The sequence below is a fragment of the Cynocephalus volans genome, chromosome 6 (genome assembly GCF_027409185.1).
Source record: "Cynocephalus volans isolate mCynVol1 chromosome 6, mCynVol1.pri, whole genome shotgun sequence".
NCBI lineage: Eukaryota > Metazoa > Chordata > Mammalia > Dermoptera > Cynocephalidae > Cynocephalus > Cynocephalus volans.
In genome coordinates, this window is record NC_084465.1 from 131,108,659 (window position 1) to 131,120,230 (window position 11,572).

General features: G+C 41.5%; 1 long non-coding RNA gene across 1 annotated transcript; it reads right to left on the minus strand.

The window, feature by feature from the left end:
* Positions 1 to 6,857: 6,857 nt before the first annotated feature.
* Positions 6,858 to 7,761, minus strand: LOC134379601 (uncharacterized). The gene is made up of 3 exons (XR_010023811.1): positions 7,496 to 7,761; positions 7,237 to 7,412; positions 6,858 to 7,092 (listed from the first exon to the last, which is right to left on the minus strand). It is a non-coding gene; the product is annotated as an uncharacterized LOC134379601 (long non-coding RNA).
* Between the last annotated feature and the right edge of the window lie 3,811 nt (positions 7,762 to 11,572).

Genomic DNA, 11,572 nt, shown 5'->3' on the forward strand with positions numbered 1-11,572 from the left:
CCAATTAGGAATTATTCAAGGAAGTTTCCCAAAATTCTGCAGGGAGGAATGTTAGTTAGGGTATTGGGTTGTATTTGTGCTTTATTGCAGTATTTTCAATACTTCCCTCACTCGGATTTCTTAAGGAAAAACAAGGTACATATTTTCAATTGATGAAGTAATAATAATCAAACATCTTGAATCCTAAGGTCACTCTATGGTTGGGTAAACCTAAAGTATACTTTTATTGAGAAGTATGTAGTTCCTCAGAATTAGACACACTCAAGGATAAGAGGATCTGTTTAAACTTTATTTCCCACTGTTTTGTCTGCTTGCTTAATTTCCCTTTCACAAATAACTTCAGGTACTGGAAGAATCAGGGGGTGGTTGTAATGAAATAGAAAGGACTACGAATCACTCCATCTTCTTTAAATAAACTGTCCTAGTTCCATTGTGCTTGTTTGTAATATTTTCTTCTGTACACTGAATGTTTGTGTCCCCCACCCCCACCCCCAAAAATACATAGGTTGAAATCCTAACCATCAGTGTGGTGGTATCAGGAAGCAGAAGCTTTGGGGAGGGGTGATTAGTGCCCCTATAAAAAAGGTCTCAGGGAGCTCTTTCATCCTTCCCACCAAGTGAGGTTTTAACAAGACAGTGGCCATCTATAAAACAGAAATCTGACCCCATCAGGCACCAAATCTGCCAGCAGCTTAATCTTGGACTTCCCAGCCTCCAAAACTGAGAGATATAAATTTCTGTTGTCTATAAGCCACCCAGTCTATGGTATTTTTGTTATAGCAGCCCAGAGGAATGAAGACAACATTATACAACAGAACAACTCCCAGCCTTCCCCAGGAAGAAAACCTTCATCCTAGGGGACAATCTGAGACTTCACTGCCATTCTTTGTCAAAGAGCCTCTTTGAGATTAGGCAAACATCCAGCAGTGCCACTACTTCAGCTTTGGTGCAGTCTTGGAAAACTGTGACAGTGACAACTGTAGTCCCACTGCAGTCCCTTCCAGTCTTAGACAACTCAGAGAATTAGGTGTTGTTTTCAGTTTCCCCATCAGCAAGCACAACAGTGAGTTAGGGGTGGAGAGGACACCAGTGACCCTGCACTGATCTTGCCAATAAACTTGATGCGTATTCTTTCTACAACCAAGATCTAGCATCTGCAAAGGCATTTCTATGTGACCAAGGTAAATTGTGACTTCTGAACAAATCTGTTCTTGCCTGGGCATTATACTGCTAGCCCTATCCACCTTTCCTGGGAAAGAAATTATAATTTTCCAAACCATAATTGCCTTTAATATTAATTTATTACATCTGTCTTGGTGGAGGCTTCATTTCTGGATGTGCATTTTATCATGATATTTACTTTCTATTCACAAACTTCTAAGTGCTATTATCCTGAATGAAAATTAGACATTTTCACTGATGAAAAGTCATACTTTAATACTTGATTCAGAATGTCCGTGGCTTCCAGCTCCTTGTACAATAATTTATCTAGTAAAAGAAGTTTTTAGCAACACTTCTTTTAGGTTGTACTATTTAGAGATGTTGCCCTGTTTAGTAAGTCAAATTCTGAACCGCATGGGAATGACAGGAGGCATAGCAGAAAACAGCAATATCTCTGCCTTCCACGAGGTTTATCTTCCTCTAGGTGCTATTTCATCAATTTGTTCATTCGTTCATTTCTTCATTTATCAAATATGTACTGGTACTGATAATGTGCCAGGCTATGTTCTCATCACTGGGGTTATGGCAGTGAACAAAATGGGTAAAACCCCTGCCCTCTCAGGGCTTATATTCTAACAGCAGTGACAGACAACAAAAACTTAGATAATGAATGGTCAGATCATGACAAGTGCCATAAAGAAAATCAAGCAGTAAAGGAATGGGGCGTACTAGGCAGTGGAATGAGCGCTGTGGACAGTGTCTAGGGAGGTGCTATCTGAGCAGAGACCTAATTAAAAAGGGAGTGAGCTGCAAAGGTCTGGGGTAAGAACCTTATAGGTAGAGGGGATAGCACATGCAAAGGCTTGAAGAGAAAATGAGCCAAGAATGTTCCCAGAATAGAAAGGCCAGTGGCACTGCAGGGAGGTGGATAAAGGAGAAGGAGAGAGATGCACTCAGAGAGGCACCCCCTGGGCCTGTGAGGGGGATTGGATTACATTCTGCATTCCATGGGAAGCAAGGCAAGGTTCTGAGCTGGAGAGACATATGAAATGTTTTGCTTTTTAAAACATAGATAAGTGTGTGTGCATGTGTATATATATATATACATATATATATGTAATATATATGTATATATATATATATTTTTTCTGGAGAATAAACTGTAAAGGAGAAAAAGCAGAAACAAGAACAGACTGTGACATAAAGTGAACAAACTCAGCATCTGGAGGACTTGGGTTTTGTCCTGGGGCAGTTTGTGTAATGGACATCAGCAGACAGCAGCTGCCCTCACGAGCTTGAATGCCTCTTCTGCCACGAGACCATGGATATGTTATTTCAGCCTGTCTGTTCCTCGGTTTCCTCAACTATGAAATGCAAATAATAATATCACCTACTTCGAGGGTTGTTGTGAGAATCAGATGAGTAATGCAAGAAAACCACTTCAGTCTACAGCCCATAGTAAGAACTCCATGAAGGCTGCGATTATTGTTCTCTTTATTGAGGCTAAGGACTTGCATGCTTGCACTCATAGTTCCTCTTTCAAATTGATTAAAAGATTCTAGAATGAAAGAACTATATCTTTTTCTTCTTACATGTTGAAGAGATAATCCGAGATTTCAAATGTCAGACCTACAAAACATATCTGTTGAATTGAGTTATTGGAACCCCAAAACACCGAATGTCAAAATCAGCATCCACCTGAACAACCATGGGACTCTGGTAAAGTTATCCACTTTTTTTTTTTTTTTAATTCCTGGTTATTCAATTTTTTTAAACTAATCAGCTCCTTGCCCCAGGAAATACATCAACAAGCAATGTAAGAATCTTCTGTGATCAAACAGCACGCCTCGTCCTCACTCTGTATCCTGCAGCAGGAACTCAGTCAATATTTGTGCTACTGCTAACAACATCTGCAGTGAGGGGATTTGAAGTGCATGGTACCTAGAGACAATATTAACATCATGACAATAGAAAAGAACGATTTCTCTAGGCCAATATACATTTAACACAACAGGTTGCTTCTTCTGAGAAGTCCGGTGTGCATACCTTTGGGATCTCTTAACAGGATCAATTAAAGGCATTTTGGTTTTTGCTGTTTGGGCAGTTTCTCCCTGCCTGTTACACCACAGTTGTCTCTTTAGTTCCTCTTTTGAATTTCTTTTGGCACCAGCATATTGAAAGATCAGTTATTAGTCTTAGTGGGTGACCACATCAACACTCCGGCCTCCATCCCAGGCTTAAAAGAAAGAATCTTGTGACGATTTTAGCCTACTCCTTTGCAAGAAGCTGCCTGTTGCTTCAAGTCAAGGTTCTGCAGTTCAATGATTCATCTCACACCATGAGAAGGTGTGAAGGTGATCGTTTTCTGGAGATGCATAAGGTCATTTGGGTCACCTAGTCTTTACCATTCTTTCTGAGTTAAGAACAATTATAATAACCAGCGTCATCAAAGGATTCACGTTAAGCATTAATAATGGACCAAATTCTATCTACCTGAACAGTTCATTGGGCACTGAAAATTTTTGTCCCTGGTTTCTTGGGGTCTTTTTCTCATTGTTATGAATTTATTGTGACATACTTAAGAAATCATATCACTGTATAAAATCTAGCAGTCAAAGGGTGACCAATGTCAGATCACCCTGAAAACTAGTCCTACCAGACCCTATTTGTTGAAAAAGCAGCATTTCTTTTATCCTGCCATGATCAACTTACTAGATTTCCTTCTTTTACTTTCTATCTCAAAGCTTTTAAAGAGGAAAATGAAGTCTATGAATCCATTAGAGCAACTAATTTTGTCCAATTAAATAAATCCTCTTTCTTTGTCCAGTACAAAGTGGAGAGAGGAAAAAAACATGAACACCAAAAATAAGAGTAACATGAAAACCTCATTTTATCTTATGACTTCAAGATTTTTTCAGCAGAGCTATCCACACATATTAGAAAGTTCAAGTTATGGTAAAATAGCCGAGATGATATTATCATTTAATCCAAAAGATGTGTCATAAATTTCTAAATCATGAGGCATTGACTTTCTTTAAAGACTTTTAATTTTTTAAAATACGAACTCTCAGATTCCACCTTGCTACAGACCTGCCACACTCTACATTAGTTCCAAAAAAGGGACGAAAGTAATATATGTAAGCAAAGCCTAGACTCCTTCTTTAAGCAAAGCCCAGATTCCTTCTCGAAGTAAGACCCAGATTCCTTCCCTTGCCAGCAGATCCTCTACTTTGCATCACCTACTCAAACACCCTGGAGCCATCCGCTCCTGATGGATTGTTGACAGGTTCATTCACATCCTTTGCCAAGCACACAGAACTCCTGAGGGCTTTAGAAGATGTTTCCTTAGATCCTCAGGGAACGTACACAAATATAAAGTTCTTAATTTTAAATATTCTAGCATGAGAGATGGTATAACCCAGCTTGGAATAGTGTAAATAGAGAAGTTTGAAGAGGGAATTGGCCTTAGACTATAGCTAGTTGTCCTCATGGATCCATCCGTGGAACTTGTTTTCAGTCAGTTGGGCAAGTCATAACTGACCAACTGATGAGTGACTATCTGCTGGACCAAATATTCCTTTTGATATGAATGAATAGGTATTGAGATGCATCTGTGGGCTCAGCAAAATCAAGGGGAGGTAGAGGATAAAGAAAAATAAAAGACGTGATTCCTGCTCACCCAGAGCTTACTTAAAGAAAGCTCACACAGGAAGGAACAAACAAAAAGCAGGGTGTGATCAAGGCTGGAAACTTCCTGGCCAGGAAAGCTTCCAGAGGGAGTGCTTTGAGCCCTGGCTGAGTACAAGAGCTCTCTAAGATGAGATCTGGGAGAGAGGAGGAGGAGGTGGCAGATTCACTGCACAGTGAGGAGAACAATTTTGCTAGAGCAGCTGGTATGGTTGGGGATGGTTGGCAGGTGGGGTGGGCATTGGCAGCAGAGATGCTTTTCTCCTCCAAAGAAAACAAACAGCCAGAGATTGTTAGATTGTTGCATGTACAGGTCAAACAGAGACTGAAGGACTAAAGAGCATGAGTGCCACTTCCTGAAACCACTGTGATGTCACCAGGTGGCATGACTCAACAACATATTGCTCCCACATCAATCTTCCCTTCCATTTCCTCATCAGCAAAATTGGGATAACCTCTAGGTGCCTTGCAAAGCACAGTTAATTAACGTTTATGACAAATGAGGAGTTATACAATGAGTTATGTAAATACATAATAGCAGCAAGGACAAAATGCTTTGGCTGTGACGTTTTGACTTGAAAGGAGATGTGAAAATACAAAAAAAAAAAAAACACCAAGTAGAGTAAGACCTACTAGGGGCAGAGAGTACTGATGAGCACGTGAAACACCCTCAGTGCTGTCTGTGGAACGCAGGACTCCACAATGGCATCTGGTCACATGTTATAAACACTGTGCCCAGTGCTCACAATTGATTCTATGTATTTAATAAAAGCTACCATATACTAGCTGTGTGAACTCAAGAGATCAAGCAATTATGACAGGTACTAAAACTACCCATATTCTTACAAGAGCATCTTCCCAAATCCTCCTCTGGTGTCATATCACTTGTCTTAATTACTTTGACTAAAGGTCATCCATTTGAGCTGAAATCTCTCCTACTACTCTACAATTTTCAAACACAAATATATGGTAGGCGAACATTTCTATTTAATATTAGGAAAAAATGAACAAGATTCAACTAGTAAGAGAGAAATCAAGTGGCTTTCAGAGAGCAAAAAAGATCATTTGAATTCAAAGAATCCTTTTTAGCCCAGTGTCCCACTGTGCCTTACTAATACTCTATTATTATCACTGTTAACCTCACTTGAAACAAGGAAAAAAATGTAGCACAGAGAGAGTTCGTGACTCCTCAAGGTCATGATGCTAGACAAGCTAAGTGGGAAAGATCTGGAGGCAGAAACAGGAAACTTGCGCCTCCTGTTTTTGCCACCTAGTAGCTATGTGAACTTTGGTCAGTCGCTGTACCAGTTTCTTCCTCTGAAAAGTGGAGAATGCTGTTATTTCATGGATTCTAAGATGTAATTTTTTTTCATTGAACATCTCTGAAATGGGGAAGCATCGTAATAATTGATGATGTAGTTTAATTATCATTTTTTTCTTGCTTAGTCATAAATGAAATAATGATGTGTCTTAAAACCCATGGATCTTAGATCTGATAGAAGGCAGTAATAATAACCAGCTCTGAGAAGAATATGTAAGTGTGCAACAAACATGGGTAGGACGTGCATGCAGATTGTCAGGCTGGGGAAGCCACTTCAATCAGGGAAACTCATTCAGTGACTGGAATTTGCTAAGGTGATAAAAAATTAACTTTGAAAAAACTCACAGCTGGATCTAGTTCTAACTTTTGGAATGCATGACTATTAAATCTGACAAACCTTAAAATACCCAGCCAGGAGTAGAGAACAGGCATCCTTCGGTCAGTGCAAACAAAACAATCAGAAGTTGTATCTGAGAAGTCTATTATTTAAATCTGAATTCCATATTAGCTTGTCATCTTGATACTTTTGACAAGTGCATGTAAGAATTTTTGACACTGAGGAAGTTTCCAGTATACTTTCACTACACACACACACACACACACACACACACACACACACAAAATAAACGTAAAATACATAACTGTGTTTCTAAATTGCTACTGTTTATTTTAAGAAATAAAACATTCATCATCTTAAAATTCTGCACTGCTGTACACTGATTGCTATGTGGTAAGGGTGAGGGTAGTAGCAAATTACAGTCAATTCGGCAGCACAGATAAACTGCAGCTGTTTCTAGTTCTGTTTCTGCAGCATCCGTAGAGAAATTCAGAATGCACTGAGAGCCGGCTTTTCTTATTTCACCCGCAAAGGACTTGCTGGCTTAATTACCCTAGGGGGTCCTGTGTCAATTATGTCCATAGATCTGGAGAAAGAAGACGGCAGAAAATAAACAGTCAGCATCATTTAAAAGAATGCAAGAATCCCCTCAACTGAGTTTGCGTTCTCTCCCTCCACCCCTTGCCGTCTCGGAAGGTTGGAGACCGGTCCCCTCACAGCCTGGCCACACCTGGCTCATCTCAGAAGGCTCTCTCTCCGCCTGGTGTCTTCATTCGCTGTCGTCACACAGCCTGGCCTCAGAAGGCTGCGGTACCTCTGCGTTCTCCTGCCACGGTGCCTGCCAGCCTTGCCACCCTCTGAGCGAACACAATGACCTTCACCCTCTGTCGTTGCTCAACAGTAAAGCTACAGCGAGAGGCACAGAAACAGCAAGGCGTGGATTAATGTTTTCCCTGTGAAACAAGGACCAGTAGCATGATATCACCTACCATTTATGGAGAATTCACTTCATGCTGTTCGTCTCATGTAGTCCCCCACGATCACTGTAAGCATAGACAAGCGTGGTTAGGGGGATTCTTAATGCAGTAGAGGAATTTTGCTACAGCTTGAGGACATTGAACTTAGATACAAGGCACCCCAGACTGAGTGGCAACTGTCCTGAAGTCTAAAGAGCTGGCACCCGTTTCCATCCAAACCCAGGCTGTCTGGCCGTGGAGTCCACACTTTTAACCAAGGTCCTCATGTTTGCCTTCCTGGTATGAGAATCCTGGGTATGCATGAGGAAAGGAAAGCGCAGGAAGGAAAACGGGAAGGTTGTCAACACTCCACAACCCTGACCTGGGTCAGCTCAGCTCATATCACAAGACTATGAATGATATTTTGACATGTGACTCTCTCCGGGAGTCCAGGCTGACAATCAGAGCCCATAGTTTACATTTGAAGCTTGGATCCCTTAGTCAAGTACATTGAAGCCAGGGTTAATGTCAGGTTGTCTCATAAAATTAGCCCAGGTTTAGGAAGCGGTTTTGATTGGCAGCTTTGAAGAGACAGGGGAAGACAACAGAGATCAGGGCGGAGTCTCACTAGGTGCCAAAATGCTGCCATAACTCCGAACAAAAGCTCCTAAGCTTTCCCAAAAGCAATCCCACCCCAGCAATTATGTGGGAGAGGCTTGCACTTTGCAAAGAGCTAGCAATCCTGCTGAGGAATTATGCGGTTAATGTGCTAGAAAATCTTTTATGAAATGGCATTTCCTCTTCCAGCTTTCCAGCCTCCCACACCTGGGGTTTGCCAGTTTCTTGTATAAAAACAATGGACTCACTGGCACTGTTGGATTTCTTTTCCATTGAAAAAGTGACAAACCATGTCATAACCACTCACCATTTCCTTGAAACCCACCCAGCTGTCTGGATACCTCAATCAGGCTTAGCAGCTCCTTCATGTCACTGAGAGACTTGGTTGCTTGTGGCAATGACACCCAGCTCACCTTCTACCATTACCCCTCAGGAGATGCTTCTTCTTGTTGTAGCTTCTTAATCGTTATCTTCATCTCTAATCTCGTCAAAACTGCTATGAACAGTTGTAAGAAGATAATTCTTTTCTTATGCCCAGCACCATACCTAAACATGGCCCTAAGAAAAATATTGGGCTTTCTCCAGCCTAAGCTTCATAGAGCTGTGTGTTTGCATTCTTTGTGTCTTGTCTTCCTGATCTGTCACGATGTGACCCTGGGCAAGTTGCTTAACCTGTCTAGGCTCTGGGCACTGCATGGATAGTAAAGTGGGCCCTTTTACTATTATAATTTTGTATGTCCAAATACTACAAGAGTAAGAATTCTCTCTTATCACCTTGAAATGCAAAGTATTAACCAAGAATCAGTAAAATTGTTAATTAAATGCTAAGTGCTGATGCATAGAATCTGAAAAGAAGCTAATGTTCTCACCTAATATGGGCACCTATTTTCTCCTGGTGGACATCAGAGTAGACACAGTACATCCCAAAATGGTAAGAGACAAATGGCCCCATGTTCAAGAGAAAGGACCACTTTTAAGGACCATCCTGTCATTGACCTAGGTTCCAAAGGTGTGGAAGATAAATTGGCTGAGAGGCCACCATCTAAGAAAACCAATTTCTCCATGTGGGTGGGGAAGTGCGTTCCTGGGAGTTGGGTACCTGAGGTGAGCCCAGCGGAGTTTTCCAAAGGGACAAAAATACCTCAAGAGTTTAGTCCAAAAAGAGTCAGGAAGGGAATGAATAAGAGCCACGTTGTCCGAAAAATAAACCAAATATCAGGAAGTCAATTAAAAAATAACATAACATAGCATGGGATGATCTGAGGCTCGATATGAATACCAATCCCAGGGCAGCCTGGAATGGACTTTCAGGGACTCGGTCCAAGCAGCAAGCTGGGATAGAATTTAGCAAAATGGGACTTGCTAAAGTGTCATAATAGAAGTTGCTCACATTATTTGGAAATTTTGGAGCAGATTTTATGTATCCATGAAGTAGAGCCCAGTCTGATCTCTGGAAATGATTGTTTCTGAAAAGGTCAGGGTCAGGAAGTCCTGTTACAATAGGGACTTATGAATGCTTTGGACAAATCTTCTATGCAAATTAATATAGCCTAATATTAGGCTACATAATAAAAAGAATTCACAGTAAATGAGTCAGAATTTTAAGAAATGAAATGACCCATCACATCACCTTTGACAGTTTTTATTACAGTATATAAGATGTGTCTGTATTAGGATAACATTATAGAAGCTTAGGAACTTCACAAGTCAATAGCTAATTTGACTTCCTAGTGGAAGGAAAAGAAAAGAAAAATCATCCTGACAGATGTATCCCATGAAAGCCAAATGCTAAAAATTAAAGAAAGCCAGTGACATTCCTGCCAGGTCTCATTCTCTTCAAGAGAGCTCTGTTGCAGGTGAACAATTTCAGATAGTTTCGTTTATAAAAACCACCTCCCAGATGCTGGACTAGGCCAAACCCCAAGGCTGGTCTTGGGTTCCAAGACTAATGAGAAGGTGAGTTAGGAAGACAAAGAATTGGTTAAGACTGCTTTCACTAGTGTTTACTCTTCAACCAGCACACACTCGTTCTGTGAGGCACAGGTGAGTGGTGAGGCTCTCAGTCTCTCTAGTTACCCAGAGTGCCAGAGGTGGTCCCGTAGTCCACCAGAAGTGAGAGTCCTTCCACCTAGATGAGACCAGGGCCTCCGGCTGCTTACCGCAGGTAACAAGGTTCAGCAGGGGAGGGGTACAGCTTCCCTTGTGCCCACCCCTCTTTACTACCAGCTGAGGAAATCTGCATCACAGTTACTATCAGTGTTCAATTTTTTCTCTTCATCATTGGGTCTACTAAATCTTTCAGTGCCCCAGGCCAGGCAATGGTCTACCACAGAAGAACTGAGCCTGCTTCACATTTTTAAATGACATGATAGCATTAGACTATCTCCAGAAAACTTCGTAAGCATTTGTTTAAAGACCTACAGAGAAACCAAAATCTCCACCAATTTTTATGGCATCAAGCAAGGGCAAGAGGAGCTGGCATGAAAGACCCCTTCACACCTGACACCTTGTCCAGTGTCCACTGAGGCCAACAAAGAATACCATCGAATATGGGAGAATATCCAGACCATGAGCTGACACCGCAGCAAGCTGTCCAGCCTGCTGGGCACGGTTAGGTAGGCTTTCCAGAAAATACCATATTTTAAATTTTGTGCTAAGCAGTGGATAGCAGAAGAGCCAAATATCCCTGTTCTCCCAGTGCAGAAGAGAGTGTCCTCAAGCTTTCACCCAGGGAGTGATTGTATGGAGAGCAATGCCCACGCTGAGCTCTAAGCTGCCAGGATGAAATGACATGCAAAGGGAAAATGAGGGCACGCTGCTGAAGGCAAGGGTAAGAGAACAGGGCGTGTGTAACATGGGAACAGCAGCCAGAAAGCCAGAGAGCAATATGAGATGCAACTATCAAGAGAAACAAAGGGCAACCAGACGATATTTCACAAATACATTAGCAACAAGACAAAGGAGAATGTAGACCCACTAATTAGAAGGGAGGGAAAACAAATAGCAGATGCATCAGAAAGCTTGAGCTTTTAATACCTATTATGCTCTAGGCTTCACAAAATGGTTAGCTATCCTCAGAAGCTGCATATAAACCACAGTAATGAGCACATGGGGAAAGAAGGGGAAGTTTAAATGGAAACCAAACAGATTAGTAACTACTTAGTCAAGCCGGATGGCTTCAAATCAGGACCTGACAAGAGTCACAGTGTTATGGTAATGAAGCTAGCTTATGAAATGCAAGTTTCTGTTAAAAATTCTTTGAAAGAAAGGAGAAGATTTCAGATGGGTGAATCTCAGGCAGCCACAGGGTCAGAGTTGAGTGAGAAAAAATTAGAGGTGGCTGGAAACAAAAAGAGCATTGACCATCAAGGGAGGAGCAGAGAGGTAGCCCCCGCTGTGTGATAGTCAAGGTGAGATAAAAATGTAGAATCATCTGCCCCAGTCCAAAAGAGAGGTAAGGAGGACTCTACTAGCCGGCGTGCCACATATAGA